General features: G+C 38.9%; 1 protein-coding gene and 1 pseudogene across 2 annotated transcripts in view; one reads left to right on the forward strand and one right to left on the reverse strand.

Moving 5' to 3' along the window:
• The window catches only part of FAF1 (Fas associated factor 1), a 499,974-nt gene that overhangs the window by 19,983 nt on the left and 459,573 nt on the right, over positions 1–20,418 (forward strand). The gene's annotated exons all lie outside the window — the stretch shown is intronic.
• On the reverse strand, positions 10,708–15,480 carry LOC113882482 (annotated as a pseudogene).

Here is a 20,418-nt window from a genome sequence, read left to right on the forward strand (position 1 = left end):
CTTAAGCAGGCATGAAGAGTATGTAAAGTTAAAATGTAGATTGTGACATAATAAAGTATGTTTTATTGCTAAGATTAAAGATTTTGTTGGATCATAAATCCTGTCCATAATCCAGGAGTAATTTAATTTGCCAAGATAAAAATATTAATATGCCAAGAAACAACCACATACTTTCCTGGCATGTCTAACAGAGGATTTTTATGTCTTTACTTTTTTTTTTAATCTGTGCTTTATGTTCATGTGTGTGCATGTATGTGTGTTTGAGAGAGACAGAGAGAGAGACGAGAGATTAAAGAAGAGCCTTGGCATTTCCAGGGGATGGATCCTGAAGGTAAACTGATTTAACATGGATGTAGAGTCATCCTTTGATTAAAGGGCAGTGGTAACATACATAGCTGGCCCTAGGACTCAGTTCCATGTGCAGTCCTGAGTTTTTAGGATACCTTCATGAAGATACTCTCAAGGAATTCCCTGCTGGCCAGGCCACATCTCACAGTTGCAGCGGCTGTTTGTCACCCATGGAAAAGTATAAAACTATAGAGTCATGTATTTAGGCTGTTTTTTTCACTTATCCCAGATAGGATGCTCTGATCCTGCCCAACAAGACCTTTCCTCAGAAATATTGATATGTCTCTTCTGGTTGTTATTGTGGTCAGATGAGTGAATTAAAAGAGATCGGAGTATCATGGAGTTTTGGTGATATTAGTGATAGTCCTGGATTAATGAATAGAATCTTCAGTTCTTATTACATTTCATATATTGTGATGTGAGGATATGAAGAATACCAAAAAAATATATTACCTGAAACTGTCTTCATGAATATTTTCACTCACTTGACAAAACTGAATACCTGCTCTGTGCCAGGCATTGTACTAGTAATTGGGAGATCACTACTTCATAATGCAACTAAGATAGCTAATAAAAGTTTCAGTTCAGTTCAGTTCAGTTGCTCAGTCGTGTCTGACTCTTTGCAACCTCACGAACCGCAGCATGCCAACTCCCGGAGTTTATTCAAACTCATGTCCATTGAATCGGTGATGCCATCCAACCATCTCATCCTCTGTCCTCACCTTCTCCTCCTGCCTTCAATATTACCCAGCATCAGGGTCTTTTCAAATGGGTCAGCTCTTCGCATCAGGTGGCCAAAGTATTGGAGTTTCAGCTTCAACATCAGTCCTTCCAATGAACACTTAGGACTGATCGCCTTTAGGATGGACTGGTTTGATCTCCTTGCAGTCCAAGGGACTCTTTTAAGAGGCTTCTCCAACACCACAGTTCAAAAGCATCAATTCTTTGGTACTCAGCTTTCTATATAGTCCAACTCTTACATCCATACATGACGTCTGGAAAAACCATAGCTTTGACTGGATGGATCTTTGTTGGTAAAGTAATGTTTCTGCTTTTTAATATGCTGTCTAGGTTGGTCATAACTTTTCTTAAGGAGCAAGCTTATTCCTTCCAAAGAATAAGCATCTTTTAATTTCATGGCTGCAGTCACCATCTGCAGTGATTTTGGAGCCCCCCAAAAATAAAGTCAGCCACTGTTTCCACTGTTACCCCATTTGTTTATCATGAATGATGGGACTGGATGCCATGGTCTTCGTTTTCTGAATGTTGAGCTTTAAGCCAACTTTTTCACTCTCCTCTTTCACTTTCATGAAGAGGCTCTTTAGTTCTTCACTTTCTGTCATAAGGGTGGTGTCATCTACATATCTGAGGTTATTGATATTTCTCCTGGCAATCTTGATTCCAGCTTGTGCTTCTTCCAGCCAAGTTTCTCATGATGTACTCTGCATATAAGTTAAATAAGCAGGGTGACAATATACAGCCTTGACAGATGACTTTTCCTATTTGGAACCAGTCTGTTGTTCCATGTCCAGTTCTAACTGTTGCTTCCTGACCTGCATATAGGTTTCTCAAGAGGCAGGTCAGGTGGTCTGGTATTCCCATCTCTTTCAGAATTTTCCACAGTGTATTGTGATCCACACAGTCAGAGGCTTTGGCATAGTCAATAAAGCAGAAATAGATGTTTTTCTGGAACTCTCTTGCTTTTTCCATGATCCAGCGGATGTTGGCAATTTGATCTCTGGTTCCTCTGCCTTTTCTAAAACCACCTTGAACATCAGGAAGTTCACGGTTCACATATTGCTGAAGCCTGGCTTGGAGAATTTTAAGCATCACTTTACTAGCGTGTGAGATGAGTGCAGTTGTGCGGTAGTTTGAGCATTCTTTGGCATTGCCTTTCTTTGGGATTAGAATGAAAACTGACCTTTTCCAGTCCTGTGGCCACTACTGAGTTTTCCAAATTTGCTGGCATATGGAGTGCAGCACTTTCACAGCATCATCTTTTAGGATTTGAAATAGCTCAACTGGAATTCCATCACTTCCACTAGCTTTGTTCGTAGTGATGCTTCCTAAAGCCCACTTGACTTCGCATTCCAGGATGTACTGATTTACTTTAGACCCTTACAGGATGTATTTTCCCACCACCTGAAGGCAGCTATGTCACTGTTAACTCTTATTATCTGAGCCCTAATTTTCCAGGTCTTTCCACCAGTCTTATCACTTGGTTGCTTTTTCTGGATATGTTGTTTACTTGTTAATGGCACACTTCAAAGGAGGAGCTTGGGAGTTTATCATTAAACTTCAACTGCCATCCCTCTACGTGCTCTTAATCATCTCTAGGAATCTGCACCACATCAGTTTTTCTTTACATTTCCTTTGGATTTGTGGCTCCCTTTCTACTGGCTCCTGTTTCTGAGCCCACTTCCAATTTAAAGATTTACCAAGTTTTTCTCAGTTTAAAAATAGGCTTTATTGATTTTATGTCCTACTCTGAGTGCTTCTATCACTCCCTCCCACTCCCATCTTTCTCTTAATTATTAACATCAGTATACCTTAAGGGTCTCTCCTTGTTCCCTTTTCCATTCCATACTTCCAGGTCACGTATGGTCTCTTTGGATAATCATCTTTTCTTTGGTTTTAACTACCCATTATGTATGTGCTGGGCTTCCCTGGTGGCTCAGTTGGTAAAGAATTCGCCCTCAATGCAGGAGACCCCGGTTTGATTCTTGGTTGGGAAGATCTGCTGGAGAAGGGATAGAACACCCACTCCAGTATTCTTGGTTTTCCTTGGTGGCTCAGCTGGTAAAGAATCTGCCTGCAATGTGGGAGAACTGGGTTTGATCCCTGGGTTGAAAGATCTCCTGGAAAAGGGAAAGGCTACCCACTCCAGTATTCTGGCCTGGAGAATGTATAGTCCATGGGGTTGCAAAGAGTCAGACATGACTGAACGATTTTCACTCACTTATGTATGTGCTGCCGCTGCTGCTGCTAAGTTACTTCAGTTGTGTCCGACTCTGTGCGACCGCATAGACGGCAGCCCACCAGGCTCCCTCGTCCCTGGGATTCTCCAGGCAAGAACACTGGAGTGGGTTGCCATTTCCTTCTCCATGTGTATGTGCTATTGACTCCCAAAGCAGCAGCCTCATTCCTAACATCTCTTGAACTCTCTATTTGATTGCTTATATAGGATGAGTCAACTTAATTGACATGGTTAACAGAGCTCCTTGTGATTTGGCCCAAGGTAGCCTATACTTTTCCCAATGACTTGTTCTATAGTGATACTTTGATACTTGTAATTTTTGTGAACTTTTATCATGTGATGTCACTTTGAATTTGCCAGTTCTCTCAATTGCTTGCGTCTCAGTCTTCAGTTTATCTCTTAGACTTGTGCATAGGCATTATCTCTGTGAAGTCTTCCCTGACATTTACTTATTCCTTCCTCCTCTATATGTATTATTCCTATACATAATAGCTGTCATTGCAGCTTTCACATACTTTTTAAATATCTCTTTGTCTTTCTTACTAATTTGTGAGTTCTTTATAGCCAGAAACTAGATCTTAGTCATTTTGGTATTTTTAATGATTAGCATCCTTTCTGGCACAAAGTGTATTCTCACTGAGTATTAAATTGAACTTAACTAGTTTTGATATTGTTGAAATAAGATAGAGTATGATGAGAAGCATATGCATGAGATTTTGGATCCTGATTTTGTCATCAGAATATTAGCTACTTTAGCTTTGTGTCTTTTGTATATGTAAATGAATGTCAGTGTGTTAGTTAAGACTCTTGAGTGTCGTGAGATTTGGAATTGTATCATATTCACCTTTGTATTTCTGGTACCTACCACAGTGCCTGCTGAATATCAGGGTACCAGTGTTTATTGAACAGAAGTAAGTCAAGTTGAAATTAGATGAAGGCATTCATGCTCTAAAGCTTCAGCATGACTAGTAGGATTCATCTTTATTTCTGTACTTTTTTTTAAAAGATATTTTTAAAAACATGGACCATTTTTAAAGACTGTTGAGTTTGTTGCAAATATTACTTCTGTTTTATGTATTGATTTTTTGGTTGTGAGACACATGGGATCCCAGCCCCTTAAGCAGGGATCGAACCTACACCCTCCAGCATTGGAAGGTGAAGTCTTTAACTACTGGATCACCAGGGAAGTCTTTATTTCTATACTTAATCTTTCAGAATAAGGCAGAGAAATTTTGTCAGTTGCCTTATTGAAATCCATATTTATGAAATATAATTATATTCCTGACATACAAGTCAAATCATCTGTTAAAAAATGTTTGGATATCATTTATTCATAATGATAATAGTTACCCAAAATCAGATTGATTATATTCTTTGCAGCCAAAGATGGAGAAGCTCTATACAGTCAGCAAAAACAAGACCAGGAGCTGACTATGGCTCAGATCATGAACTCCTTATTGCCAAATTCAGACTTAAATTGAAGAAAGTAGGGAAAACCACTAGACCTTTCAGGTATGACATAAGTCAAATTCCTTATGATTTTACAGTGGAATTGAGAAATAGATTTAAGGGACTAGATCTGATAGAGTGCCTGATGAACTATGGACGGAGGTTCGTGACATTGTACAGGAGACAGGGATCAAGACCATCCCCATGGAAAAGAAATGCAAAAAAGCAAAATGGCTGTCTGGGGAGGCCTTACAAATAGCTGTGTAAAGAAGAGAAGTGAAAAGCAAAGGAGAAAAGGAAAGATATAAGCATCTGAATGCAGAGTTCCAAAGAAAAGCAAGAAGAGATAAGAAAGCCTTCCTCAGCGATCAATGCAAAGAAATAGAGGAAAACAACAGAATGGGAAAGACTAGAGATCTCTTCAAGAAAATTAGAGATACCAAGGGAACATTTCATGCAAAGATGGGCTCGATAAAGGACAGAAATGGTATGGACCTAACAGAAGCAGAAGATATTAAGAGGTGGCAAGAATACACAGAGGAACTGTATAAAAAAGATCTTCACAACCAAGATGATCACGATGGTAAGATCACTCACCTAGAGCCAGACATCCTGGAATGTGAAGTCAAGTGGGCCTTAGAAAGAATCACTATGAACAAAGCCAGTGGAGGTGATGGAATTCCAGTTGAGTGATTCCAAATCCTGCAAGATGATGCTGTGAAACTGCTGCACTCAATATGCGAGCAAATTTGGAAAAGTCAGCAGTGGCCACAGGACTGGAAAAGGTCAGTTTTCATTCCAATCCCAAAGAAAGGCACTGCCAAACAATGCTCAAACTACCGCACAATTGCACTCATCTCACATGCTAGTAAAGTAATGCTCAATATTCTCCAAGCCAGGCTTCAGCAGTATGTGAACCATAAACTTCCAGATGTTCAAGCTGGTTTTATAAAGGCAGAGGAATCAAAGATCAAATTGCCAACATCTGCTGGATCATCGAAAAAGCAAGAGAGTTCCAGAGAAACATCTATTTCTGCTGTATTGACTATGCCAAAGCCTTTGACTGTGTGGATCACAATAAACTGTGGAAAATTCTGAAAGAGATGGGAATACCAGACCACCTGACCTACCTCTTGAGAAATTTGTATGCAGGTCAGGAAGCAACAGTTAGAACTGGACATGGAATAACAGACTGGTTCCAAATAGGAAAAGTCATCTGTCAAGGCTGTATATTGTCACCCTGCTTATTTAACTTATATGCAGAGTACATCATGAGAAACGCTGGACTGGAAGAAACACAAGCTGGAATCAAGATTGCCGGGAGAAATATCAATAACCTCAGATATGCAGATGACACCACCCTTATGGCAGAAAGTGAAGAGGAAATAAAAAGCCTCTTGATGAAAGTGAAAGAGGAGAGTGAAAAAATTGGCTTAAAGCTCAACATTCAGAAAACGAAGATCATGGCATCTGGTCCCATGACTTCATGGGAAATAGATGGGGAAACAGTGGAAACAGTGTCAGACTTTCTTTTTCTGGGCTCCAAAATCACTGCAGATGGTGACTGCAGTCATGAAATTAAAAGATGCTTACTCCTTGGAAGAAAAGTTATAATTAACCTAGATAGCATATTGAAAAGCAGAGACATTACTTTGCCAACAAAGGTCCATCAAGTCAAGGCTGTGGTTTTTCCTGTGGTCATGTATGGATGTGAGAGTTGGACTGTGAAGAAAGCTGAGTGCCAAAGAATTGATGCTTTTGAACTGTGGTGTTGGAGAAGACTCTTGAGAATCCCTTGGACTGCAAGGACATCCAACCAGTGCATCCTAAAGGAGATCAACCCTTGTTGTTCTTTGGAAGGAATGATGCTAAAGCTGAAACTGCGGTACTTTGGCCACCTCATGCGAAGAGTTGACTCAATGGAAAAGACCCTGATGCTTGGAGGGATTGGGGGCAGGAGCAGAAGGGGACGACAGAAGATGAGATGGCTGGATGGCATCACCAACTCGATGGACATGAGTCTGAGTGAACTGCGGGAGATTGTGCTGGACAGGGAGGCCTGGCGTGCTGAGATTCATGGGTCGCAAAGAGTTGGACACGACTGAGCGACTGAACTGAACTGAACTGAACTGAGGATCCATTGGCCAGCATCTCTTCAAGAATTTATTTTATAACTTGTTATGAATTGATAGCGAAATAATAGTTATCTTAATTTTTCTATTTCCCCCCTTTTTTGAAGTGATTCTAGCCTTATGCTGAAAAAAGAAAAATCGCTTAGTATCTTTGTTGGATCTTGGTGCAAGACATATATTTAAGTTGAGAACACCAAGTAGGATTATTACAAAGAAACTGACAGATAGGCACATTACAGCGTAATTCTTGGAAATGAAAGATAGAGAGAAAAGTCTTAAAAACGGTCAGAGGGAAAAAAAAATGACATTCTATGAAGAGAACAGTGACAAGAGTGTTAGTTAACATCTCATCACAAATTATGGAATATAGGAGACAATGAAATGATACCTTTAAATACTGAAAAAAAAGTCAAAATAGAGTTTTATTTAGTGAAATTATTTTTCGCAAGGGAAAGTGAAGACATTGTCAGAAGATATTGCCTGAGAGAGTTTATTGCCAGCAGACCTGGCCTTCATAAGAAATGCTGATGCAAGTTCTTCAACCTAAAGATGGATGTGGATCTATGGAAGAGTGAAAGCATGAAGTCCTAACCATTAGGCCGCCTGCTGGTTCTGTGTTGATTCAGATTTGTTTTGCTTCTATATAGGCATACCTAATTGGAAGATCTCCTGGATTATTACTACCTAATTAATCATGCCCTTTTGAAACCTGTTCTTTAAGTCATATAAAAATAATTGTATTCAAATGTTATTAATAGGTTGTGATTGAGACTTTTTAGTGTTGGCATTATGATTTTACTACTAATCAGTATATTTCAAAGATGCCTCTCCTGAAGTACCTTAACTACGGCCCAGCATTCCCTTAAGTCAGTGTTAATTTGCTTTCATTTTGATTAAGCTTAATGGAAAGACAAAGTAGTTTAGATCATCAAAGTCTGCTTGGTAAAAAGATACTGGCGTTTTGTAGCCTGTTGTGCATTCTTTATATGATAAATTGCATAATGCATGTTATTTGCCTCTTAGAGTTGTAGACTATGTATTACTGATACTTATTTAATCTTTTCATCACATTTGTAGTTTCTGGTCAGACTGAATACTTATAAACTTTAGTTTACAGTGATGCTATAAAAAGCTAAGTATTATTTGTGTTACCTTACAAGTCTCTAGATGTACTTTGTTGCCTGATATGCTGTGAAATCTGAGATCATGACTATATCTTTTAACCTGCTGTATTTTGCAGACTCTGCTGGTATGTGGTAGACACTCAAATATTTTTGGTAGTTTTATTATTTTTTCTGATTATTGTTCCTAAAAGTCTCATGTAAAAATTAGTATGTAATGCAGTTCTTATAATGATTTATTAAATGTTTGCTCCCTCTTGTGGATATAAAGGAGAATGTAAGTTCTTATAATCTAGTTTTGTTTTTAAGAGGTGAACCATAAATAGTATACAAAATATCAATTTTTTTCTCTTTTTGGAAGGATATTAATTCATAGAAGTTTATCAACTCTAAATTTTTTAGTTCATGTATACTCCTAAAACACAGAATTCATGTTCAAGTATCACTGTGTAATGTCCAAGATAAAGTTTGTAAATTAATACTCAATCCAGAACTTAGTAGCACTTTTTAAGCATATTCTTTCTAATTTTCTGCATATAAATTACAATTATGAAAATAACTTTTTTGTTTTAATTCTAAAACCACATTAGATATTTTTGTATGAGAGTATTACTGAGTATTATTTCCTGTGTTAAAAATCACTACTTGTTTTGATCAAAGTAAAAAAAACTTAATCAGTTTGCTTGCCCTCTATAGCTTTTAATATTAGAAGACCTGACCAAACAGTTTTTTTTTAAATGCATAATATTTTTGTTCTAAAGACTTAATCCAACTGAGACAGTAAGCATCTGGGCCTTGGAAATACTTTGACATGTAGAAAAATCTTTTTAACACAGATATATGTCCTTGACATTCTTTTCTTTATATACTTAGAGATTTTCGTATTACACTGTTAGATTTCATTTTCTGTTTACTTCTGTTGTTAATAGTAGAAGTTGACTTTGATTTTAGACTATTTTTGAAACAGAAGCAATATTTTCACCTCTTGAGAAAAATTATACTCGATGTGCCAAAGACAGGTAGCATGCAATAAATGTTTACTGTAGTATAGATGCTGGACTTTTTTTCTTATAAACGTTGTATGTGGTATTGGAGTACAGACGATTAACAGTGTGGTGATAGTTCCAGGTGAACGGTGAAGGGACTCAGCTGTACATATCCATGAATCCTCTCCCAAACCCCCACCCATTCAGGTAGATATTGGGCTCATTTGCTAGACTGGTATGTGTTCTTGAAACCTATCTAGATATGAAGCATGATCCAGTCCTCAGTCAGCAAAATCACAATTTGTCTGTCATTAACTAAGACAAAAAATAAAACTTCATTGTGGTGTAATATTCATATAGTAAAGAACACAAATCATAAAAGTATAGTTTCATGAACTTGCACAAAATGAATATGTCCGTGAAAACGACATTCAGGTTAAGAAAACAATATAAGTAGAAGTCTCCTTCTAGTCAACACTTCCCCCTGCTCTGTCCCCCATGCTCTAGGAAAACCCAGTACTTTGAATCTAATATTATATATATTAGTTTTACCTGAAAAAACACTGTATGTGTGAAACTATGTGTACGCTTTCTTTTTGTATATTAAAATATGTGTAACAAAATTTACCTTTTTAACTATTTTTAAGTGTACAGTTTAGTGGCATTAAGTACATGCCCTTTATTGCACATATCAATCACTACCATTTTTCCAGAGTTTTTTCATCTTTCCCAACTAAATGCCATACTGATTAAACATTAACTCTCCATTCTCCTTTCACTCTAGCCCCTGGCAATCACCATTCTTTCTCTGTCTATGGATTTGACCATTCTAGGTATCTCATAGAGGTGGAATCATATAGTATTTGTCCTTTTGTGTCTGGCTTATTTTGATATAATGACCTCATGGTTCATCCCTATTGTAGCATATGTCAGAATTTCCTTCCTTTTTAAGACTGAGTATTATTCTGTTGTTATGTATATACCACATCTTGTTTATCCATTCATTGGTCAGTGGACATTTGAGTTGATGCCATCTTTTGACTTATTGTGCTATTGTTATTCCATCTTTTGACTTATTGTGCTATGAACACAAATCTATAAAAATCTATTCAAATCCCTGCTTTCAGTTCTTTTGGGTATATACCCAGAAGTAGAATTGCTGGATCAAATAGTAGCTCTGTATTTAGTTTTTTGAGAAAATAATAGACTTTTGTCATATATTTTGTATCCTGTGACCTTAAACATTTATCTATCACTCTGGAAGCTTTTTCTTTTTAAAGAATGCAGAGGATTTTCAATGTACAGTCATTTATGTTAAAAGATACCTTCGCTTCTTTCATGTTAAACCACTTTTGCATTGCTGGAAGAAACCCCACTTAGTGATGATGTGTTATTCTTTCTATATGTCCCTGGATTTGGTTTTGTTAAGGGTTTTTGCATCTGTTTTCATGAGGAAAATTAATCCAGACCTGGAGAAATTGTGGACCTTCTCTCTGTTGAATCTTCATGAGGTGAGCCAGTGGATCAGTAACAGTGTATATGGGTTGCAATAACACTTTGGGCCATAACTAGACTTTTGGAGGGTAGTTTTCTTGATGCTTCTCTTCTGCTTTCTAAATCTTGCACGTATTTTTCTTATGGCCATTCCTGACCTGAAACCACTCAGAAGAAATTTTCATTAATGTGGTTGCAACTTAGATAGAGTCTGAGATCAGTTGATACCATTTTGCCAGATCACCTACATCTTTTTTCACCTTGTTGTTCTGGGGTTTACAACATACATAGCTTAATTAGCACAGTCTAACTTTAATTATACCACTGTATATATAATGAGAGGACTTTATAATTAAAGAATATACTTTGATTTATCTCCTCTCAGCCTTTGTTTTATTTTTATATATTGTTGCTTCTACATATGTTAAAGACATCACAATTCATTGCTATTATTTTTGTTTTAAAGAGTTAATTATCTTTTTTCTTAAAGTTAATTGATTAATTATTTTGGCTGTACCAGGTCTTTGTTGCTGTGCACAGGCTTTCTTTAGTTTCGGCGAGCGGAGTCTACTCTTGATTGCATCGCGCAGGCTTCTCATTGCGGTGGCTTCTCTTGCTGCGGAACACAGGCTCTGGCATGTGGGGTTCAGTGGTGGCGGCATGCAGACTCATTAGTTGTAGCGGGCCCCAGGGTGCTCGGGCTTCAGTAGTTGTGGCACATGGGCTCAGTAGCTGTGGCGCATGGGCTTAGTTGCTCTGTGGCATGTGGAATCTTCCCAGACCAGGGATCCAACCAGTGCCCCCTGCATAGGCAGGCTGATTCTTATCCACTGTACCACCAAGGAAGTGAAAAAGTTAATTGTCTTTTAAAGAATACAAGAAATGAGAAAAAATATTATATATTTACCATCTTTGGCACTCTTGGTGTAAAAGTTTCTTCTGGTATCATTTCCCATCAGCATGAAAAATTTAACTATTTCTTGTACCAAGAAAGATCTGATGGTGGGAAGCTCTCAGCTCTTGTTTATCTGAAAATTTATTTTGTCTTTTAATTATTTATATATTAATTTTTTACTAAGGAGTTAGAAGTAGTGGTAAACTTAACTGTGCTGGGTACTTAAAACATTTTGGCAGAGTATTGAAGAAATTCATTAGGGAAATTAAGTCTTGGCTGTTTGACAATTTGATTACTCTGCTGTTTTTCTTTTGATAAGTTAAATTTTATTTTACTGTTTATAACTAAAAAATTTTTAATTTATGTGAAATGCATATTCATTGAAATGCATTTTACTTGGACAATACCCCTTTAACCACCACCATAAGAAAATACGTAGTATTTTCATTGTTCCAGAAAGTTTTCCTTATATTCTATTCCAGTCAATCCCCATTCCTCATAGGAAACCACTGTTCTTTTTTTTTTTTTTTTAATATTTTATTTATTATTGTTTTGGTTGCTCTGGGTCTTCTTTGCTGCACATGGATTTTCTTCTAGTTGCAGTGCTGGGGCTTCTCATTGTGGTGGCTTCTCCTTTTGCAAAGCACAGACTGTGGGCCTGCGGCCTTTGGTAGTCGCAGCACATGGGGTCACTAGCTGTGGCTCGCAGGCTCTTGAACTCTGGCTCAGTAGTTGTGGTGAGCCCAGGTCTCCTTCATTGACAGTTGAATTCTTAACCACTTTACCACCAGGGATGTCTGGAACCACTGTTCTGATTTTTATCATGGTTAATTAGTTTTGCCATTTTTTAATCTTTGTATAAATGAAGTCATACAGCATGCAGTCTTTTGCATTTCATCCGTATGTGAGAATATATGTAGTTTTTATTGCCATGTAGTATCCCATTATCGTAATAAAGATGTAGAATATTTTCTTTGTTCTAGAAAAGTTCCCCCAAGGCCTCATCCATTCAATCCCTATGCCCTCATAGGAAATCACAGGTCTGACGTCTATCACTGTAGATTAGTTTTGCGTGTTATTAAACTTCATGTAAACAATATCATATAGCATGCAATCTTTTAAGTCTGACTTTTTTTTTGCCCCTCAACCTAATGCTTTGAGGATCATCAGACGTGTATTATGAATATTTTATCCTAGTCTGTGTCTTGCCTTTTTATTTTACCTTAGAGCCTGCCTGGTGTGTTGTCTGAGGCCTTGCCCCCTGGTTATTTTTGAGTGTAAGTTCTGTCTTGTAAGACTACCAAAAAGGATGCTCTTTTCTTTAGAGGGTTTTTTTTTTTTTTTTTTTAAACTTTCTAACCAAAGCCTTTGACTGTGTGGATCACAATAAACTGTGGAAAATTCTGAAAGAGATGGGAATACCAGACCACCTGATCTGCCCCTTGAGAAACCTATATGCAGGTCAGGAAGCAACAGTTAGAACTGGACATGGAACTGCAGACTGGTTCCAAATAGGAAAAGTCATCTGTCAAGGCTGTATATTGTCACCCTGCTTATTTAACTTCTATGCAGAGCACATCATGAGAAACGCTGGACTGGAAGAAACACAAGGTGGAATCAAGATTGCTGGGAGAAATATCAATAACCTCAGATATGCAGATGACACCACCCTTATGACAGAAAGTGAAGAGGAACGAAAAAGCCTCTTGATGAAAGTGAAAGTGGAGAGTGAAAAAGTTGGCTTAAAGCTCAACATTCAGAAAACTAAGATCATGGCATCTGGTCCTATCACTTCATGGGAAATAGATGGGGAAACAGTGGAAACAGTGGCAGACTTGATTTTTTTGGGCTCTAAAATCACTGCAGATGGTGACTGTAGCCATGAAGTTAAAAGACGCTTACTCTTTGGAAGGAAAGTTATGACCAACCTAGATAGCATATTAAAAAGCAGAGACATTAGTTTGCCAACAAAGGTTCGTCTAGTCAAGGCTGTGGTTTTTCCTGTGGTCATGTACGGATGTGAGAGTTGGACTGTGAAGAAGGCTGACCACCGAAAAATTGATGCCTTTGAACTGTGGTGTTGGAGAAGACTCTTGAGAGTCCCTTGGACTGTAAGGAGATCCAACCTGTGCATTCTGAAGGAGATCAGCTCTGGGATTTCTTTGGAAGGAATGATGCTAAAGCTGAAACTCCAGTACTTTGGCCACCTCCTGCGAAGAGTTGACTCATTGGAAAAGACTCTGATGCTGGGAGGGATTGGGGGCAGGAGGAGAAGGGGGCGACAGAGGATGAGATGGCTGGATGGCATCACTGACTTGATGGACGTGAGTCTGGGTGAACTCCGGGAGTTGGTGATGGACAGGGAGGCCTGGCGTGCTGTGATTCATGGGGTCGCAAAGAGTCGGACACGACTGAGCGACTGAACTGAACTGAACTGAACCTTTTTTTAATTTTCTAACCTGAGGATGCCTAAAATTTAGTAAATATTACTTACCAGAAAAGTGGCAATATGTTTGAGGTTCCCTAAGTTTCATTAATAACATTATGAGGCAAATGGTAGTATAAGGCAGAGTAGAATTAAATGCAAAGTGATTGTTGCAGAGAATCATAAGAGAACAGAAAGAATTGTGTTTTTCTAGGACTTCATGTATAAGGGACGTTAAGCCTTTACGGCTTAAAATCCAAGTCATCTTTTGACTTTATCTCTCCCACATTTCAAAATGGAATGTGATTAAATGCTAAGTAAGTCAGTCAGATTTTTTGTTTTGTTTTGATACTCTGCTTCCCTGATGGCTCAGAGGGTAAAGCGTCTGCTTGCAATGCGGGAGACCTGGGTTTGATCCCTGGGTCGGGAAGATCCCCTGGAGAAGGAGATGGCAACCCACTGCACTACTCTTGGCTGGAAAATCCCATGGACAGAGAAGCCTGGTAGGCTACAGTCCATGGGGTCACAAAGAGTCGGACACGACTGAGTGACTTCACTTCACTTTGATGCTCTAATTACAGTAGTTTTGGAAAAGCAGTTTTCCAGTGAGCTAAGTCTGAAGAATAACTGATGCTGGATGCTAGAAAGGAGCATTAGTTCACTCTCTTTATTATCATATACTTATTTAGGGGGAAATTTAGCTTAGAGTAAAAAATGATTTTTATTGGCCTAATTTTGTATACTTATTTATATGCCTGTGGCATCAAAAGCAAAATTCCGTTTGGTGTAGTTGAAAGTAAATGGAGAAGATCTAACTTTTAAAAAAATTAATTAATTTTAATTTATTTTTGTCTGTGCTGGGTCTCCATTGCTGTGTGTCGTCTTTCTCTAATTTTGATGACTGGGGGTTACTCTCCAGTTATGGTTTGTGGGCTTCTCATTGTGGTAGCTTCTCTTGTTGCGGAGCATGGGCTCTACGGCTGGTGGGTTTCAGTAGTTGCAGCGTGTGGGCTCAGTAGTTGTGGCACACTGGAATCTTCCCAGAGCAGGGATTGAACCTGAGTCCCCTGCATTGGCAGGTAGACCCCTAACCACTGGACCACCAGGGAAGTCTGAAAAAAAGTTTCATTTTTTAAATTTCACTTTCTGACTCTGTACTTGTGCTTTTAATATTTCACACACTGGTTTTCTGCTCCTTGATAAGGAGAATGAACTTGATCCTGTCATGGACACATTTAGCACACATGGAACTACCATAGGCCTGGCTGATGTGTTTTTTTGTTTTTACACAACCTCCAAGAACTGTAGGTCTCACAGTGCAAACTCCTTGGAGTCTGCCTGGGCAGATTTTTGTTCTTTCCCAGAATTCTTAGTATAGAGGTAAACAATTACCAGGGAACCTCTGGACGTCCTGGTTTTGTTAGAGGCTGTATTGTAGGACAGCCTATGATGGTAAGTCAAACACTGGACTATCCTGAATGCATCTAGATACAGTCTCTGGAAGAGGAAAAAGAAGTGACAGTTTGCTCTTCTTGAGGAAATTGGGGAACAACCCAAGCCTTCCTGAGACTGTGCTACAGATACCCTTCCTTTTTTAATGTTAATACCTTGATGAAATTTGCAGGATTGTAGTGGAAGGTTCGGAGAAGGCAATGGCACCCCACTCCAGTACCCTTGCCTGGAAAATCCCATGGGCGGAGGAGCCTGGTAGGGTGCATGGGGTCATGAAGAGTCCGATACGACTGAGCGACTTCACTTTGATTTTTCACTTTCATGCATTGGAGAAGGAAAGGCAGCCCACTCCAGTGTTCTTGCCTGGAGAATCCCAGGGACGTGGGAGCCTGGTGGGCTGCCGTCTATGGGGTTGCGCAGAGTCGGACACGACTGAAGTGACTTAGCAGCAGCGGCAGCAGCAGCAGTGGAAAGGTTGAATGCTTTAGTTTTCTGGTTGTAGATTTAGATTTTAGTTCTGCCACCAAGTATTAACAGGTGAGCAACTGGATATGTGACTTGATCTCTTTAAGTTTTAAGTTTTCTCATCAGTGATACTTTATCTTGTAAGGATGATGACACAGTTATGAATTAATGTGTCTAAAATGCTTGAGCAGTGCATGAGAAATGTGTTTGTATAAAAATCATCCATTTATCCTTTTAACAAATATTAATAGAGTGGTCTACTTATGTGCCAGGCAGTTTGCTATGCATGAGGTTACAACACTGGGTAGCCTGTCCCTTCTGCAGTGGATCATCCCGACCGAAGAATCGAACCAGGGTCTCCTGCATTGCAGGCAGATTCTTTACCAATTGAGCCCTCCTATTTGTGTTAATCTTAAATAGTTGATAGCATATTGCATAAACTTTCTACAACTTTTTTTTCTTCACTCAAGGATATATTCTGAAGTCTCTTTTTTGTGATTTATACAATTTTTGTAATTATATAGTACTGCTAGAGTATTTTTTAAAATGTAAATCTCAGACAGTATTTTCTTCCAAACTAATACTATTGCTAAGCAACAAACCACCCTATAGCTTAGTATTTTAAAGCAACAATTACTTATTCTCATTCAGCCACTTGCTGTGAGTTGACTTCAAGGTATAGATCTAGTTGAACTTGGCTCCTTGCTGGGCTCAGATAGGTCCTGTACGTATTCATTTTAAGATCCTCTTTAGGGGACTGCAGATAACCCAGTGATTGTCTGGGTTAACATTTGTGATGTTGACATAGATGTAAGGGGACAGGCAGAAGCTTACGATAACTAAAGCCTTAGGCTCAGAATTATAATGCCATATCCAGTTACACTCCATTTATACAACCAAGTCATAGATATAAGCCCCAAAGTTATCTTCCTACTGTTGGTCTTCACTGGTCAACCTATCAGAAATTTCAGTCTATTATTAATGTTGCCTATTCCCCTTGCTTTAATACTCAGTTTATTAACTATCTTAAATATATGTATGTATTTAAACTATATTTCTTATTTATTGTCTATATCCTCCCTTTACAATGCATGTGTAATGAAAGCAGGGTTTTCTATATTTATTCACTGTATCCCCAGCCCTAAACCGGTGCCAAGAATGTAGCTGATCCTCAATAAATATTTTTTGAGTGAGTTAATGAAGGCATGGAGTGAGATAGGGTTCTATCTATAGATCGCTCAGTCGTGTCCAACTCTTTGCGACCCTGTGGACTGTAGCCCACCAGGCTCCTCTGTCCATGAGATTCTCCAGGCAAGAATACTGGAGTGGGTTGCCATTTCCTTCTCCAGGGGATCTTCCTGACCCAGGGATCGAACCCAGATCTCCTGCATTGCAGGCAGACGCTTTCCAATCATTCATTAAATTTTTCCCTAGTAGGTTTTCTTGTTGTTGTTGAGGTATACCTTTAGTAATACAGTTTGACAAATTTCAACAAAAGTATGCTCAAGAAACCATAGCTCCGATTAAGATAAAGAACATATCTGTCACCCTCAGAAGTTCTTTGATGTCTCTGACCCATCGGTTCACCTCCAGAAGCAATTATTGTCCTTATTTCTATCACCAGATAAGTGTTTTCTAGTTTTGAATATGTATATGGAATCATGTAGCATATACATTTTGTATTTGCTACTTGAACTCAGTATTTTCGAGATTTATCTGCATTGATGCATGTATCAAATTCATTCTTTTTTTTTTTTTTTTTACTACTGAGTAGTATCGTCAGACACGACTTGAACAACAAGTATTATATTATATGATTTCCTCTTCTTTGGCTCTAAAATCACTGTGGATTGTGACTGCAGCCATGAAATTAAAAGACGATTGCTTCTTGGCAGGAAAGCTATGACAAACCTAGACAATGTGATAAAAAGCAAGGACATCACTTTTCCAACAAAGGTCCGTATAGTCAAGGCTATGGTCTTTCCAGTAGTCACATATAGTTGTGAGAGCTGGACCATAAAGAAGGCAGACACCGAATAATTGATGCTTTCTAATTGTGGTACTGGAGAAGACTCTTGAGAGTCCCTTGGACAGCAAGGAGATCAAACCAGTCAATCTTAAAAGAAATCAATCCTGAATACTCATTGGAAATACTGATGCTAAAGCGGAAGCTCCAGTACTTTGGCCATGTGATGCAAATAGCCAACTCATTGGAACAGACCCTGATGCTGGGAAAAATTGAAGGCAGAAGGAGAAGAGGGCGACAGAGGATGGATGATATGGCTGGGTGGCATCACTGATGCAATGGGCGTGAACTTGGGCAAACTCCAGGAGATGGTGAGGGACACAGAAGCCTAGTGTGCAGTCCATGGGGTCACAAAGAGTCGGACACAACTTGGTGACTGAACAACAACGAGTATTATATTATATAAATATTTCACATTTCATGTATCTGTTCACTTGTTAATGGATATTTGAGTTGTTAGTTACTTTTTGATTATCATGGATAAAACCGACCTAACATTCTTATGCAAATCTTTATATAAAGAGATACTGAAGAGCCTCTTGATGAAAGTGAAAGAGGAAGGTGAAAATACTGGCTTAAAACTCAACATTTAAAAAACTAAGATCATGACATTTGGTCCCATCACTTCATGGCAAACAGATGGGGAAACAATGGAAACAGTGAGAGACTTTATTTTCTTGGCCTCCAAAATCACTGCAGATAGTAACTGCAGCCATGAAATTAAAAGATGCTTGCTCCTTGGAAGAAAAGCTATGACCAACTTAGATAGCATACTAAAAAGCAGAGACATTACTTTGCTGACAAAGGTCCGTCTAGTCAAAGCTATGGTTTTCCCAGTAGTCATGTATGGATGTGAGAGTTGGACTATAAAGAAAGCTGAGCACCGAAGAATTGATGTTTTTGAACTGTGGTGTTGGAGAAGACTCTTGAGAGTCCCTTGGACTGCAAGGAGATCAAACCAGTCAATCCTAAAGGAAATCAGTCCTGAATAGTCATTGGAAGGACTGATGCTGAAGCTGAAGCTCCCAATACTGATGCAAAGAACTGACTCATTGGAAAAGACCCTCTTGGTGGGAAAGATTGAAGGCAGGAGGAGAAGGGGACAACAGAGGATGACATGGTTGGATGGCATCACCGACTCGATGAGCATGAGTTTAAGCAAGCTCCAGGAGTTGGTGATGGACAGGGAAGCCTGGTGTGCTGCAGGCAGAATAAGGACTCTGGAATTACTCCAGGGTTGGGAAAAATGTTTTAAATATTAAAGCAGTCTTCACAGACATAGAAAACAAATTTATGGTTACTAAAGGGGAAATGGGGTTGGAAGGAGGGATAAATTAGCAGATTGTCATTAACATATGTACACTACTCTATATAAAGTAGATAACCAACAAGAACCTAGTGTATAGCATAGGGAACTATACTGAATATTTTGTAATAACATCTAAAGGAGAAGAATCCAAAAAGGAATCTTATCTGGCTATCTGGATCCTTGTGCTGTACACCTGAAACTAACATGATACTATAAGTCAACTATTTGTTCTTGTTTAGTCACTAGGTCATTTCCCACTCTTTGCGACCCCATGGACTGCAGCATGCCAGGCTTTGCTGTCCATTACCATCTCCTGGAGTTTGCTCAAACTCATGTCCATTGAGTTGGTGATGCCATCAAACCATCTCATCCTCTGTCGCCCTCTTCTCCTGCCTTCACTGTTTCCCAGCATCAGGGTCTTTTCCAGTAAGTTGGCACTTTGCATCACATGGCCAAAGTATTGAAGCTTCTGCTTCAACACCAGTCCTTGCGATGAATATTCAGGACTGATTTCCTTTAGCCTTAACTGGTTTGATCTCCTTGAAGTCCAAGGGACTCTCAAAAATCTTCTCTGGCACCACAGAAGGCATCAGTTCTTCAGGGCTCAGCCTTCTTTATGGTCCAACTCACATCTGTCCATAACTACTGAAAAAACCATAGCTTTGACAGTATGGACTTTTGTCAGCAAAGTAATGTCTCTGCTTTTTAATACACTGTCTAGGTTTGTCATTGCTTTTCTTCCAGGGAGCAAGTGTCTTTTAATTTCATGGCTGCAGTCACTGTCCACAGTGATTTGGAGGCCAAGAAAATAAATTCTCTCACTGTTTCCATTGTTTCCCCATCTGTTTGCTATGAAGTGATGGGACTAGATGTCATGATCTTAGTTTTTCAAATGTTGAGTTTTGAGCCAGCTTTTTCACTCTCCTCTTAAACCTTCATCAGGAGGTTCTTTAGTTCCTCTTTGCTTTCTGCTGTAAGGGTGTTGTCATTTGCATATCTGAGGGTTATTGATATTTCTCCCAGCAGTCTTGATTCAGCTTGTGCTTCATCCAGCCTGGCATTTCCATGATGTACTCTGCATAAAAGTTAAATAAGCAGGGTGACAACATACAGCCTTGACTTAACTTCCTTTACAAATTTGAACCAGTCCATTCTTCCATGTCCTATTCTAACTGTTGCTTCTTGACCTGCACACATGTTTCTCAAGAGGCAGGTAAAGTGGTTTGGGATTCCCATCTCTTTTAAGAATTTTCCACGGTTTGTTGTGATCCACACAGTCAAAGGTTTTAGCATGGTCAGTGAAGCAGAAGTAGATGTTTTCTGGAATTACCTTGCTTTC

The sequence above is a fragment of the Bos indicus x Bos taurus genome, chromosome 3 (genome assembly GCF_003369695.1).
Source record: "Bos indicus x Bos taurus breed Angus x Brahman F1 hybrid chromosome 3, Bos_hybrid_MaternalHap_v2.0, whole genome shotgun sequence".
NCBI lineage: Eukaryota > Metazoa > Chordata > Mammalia > Artiodactyla > Bovidae > Bos > Bos indicus x Bos taurus.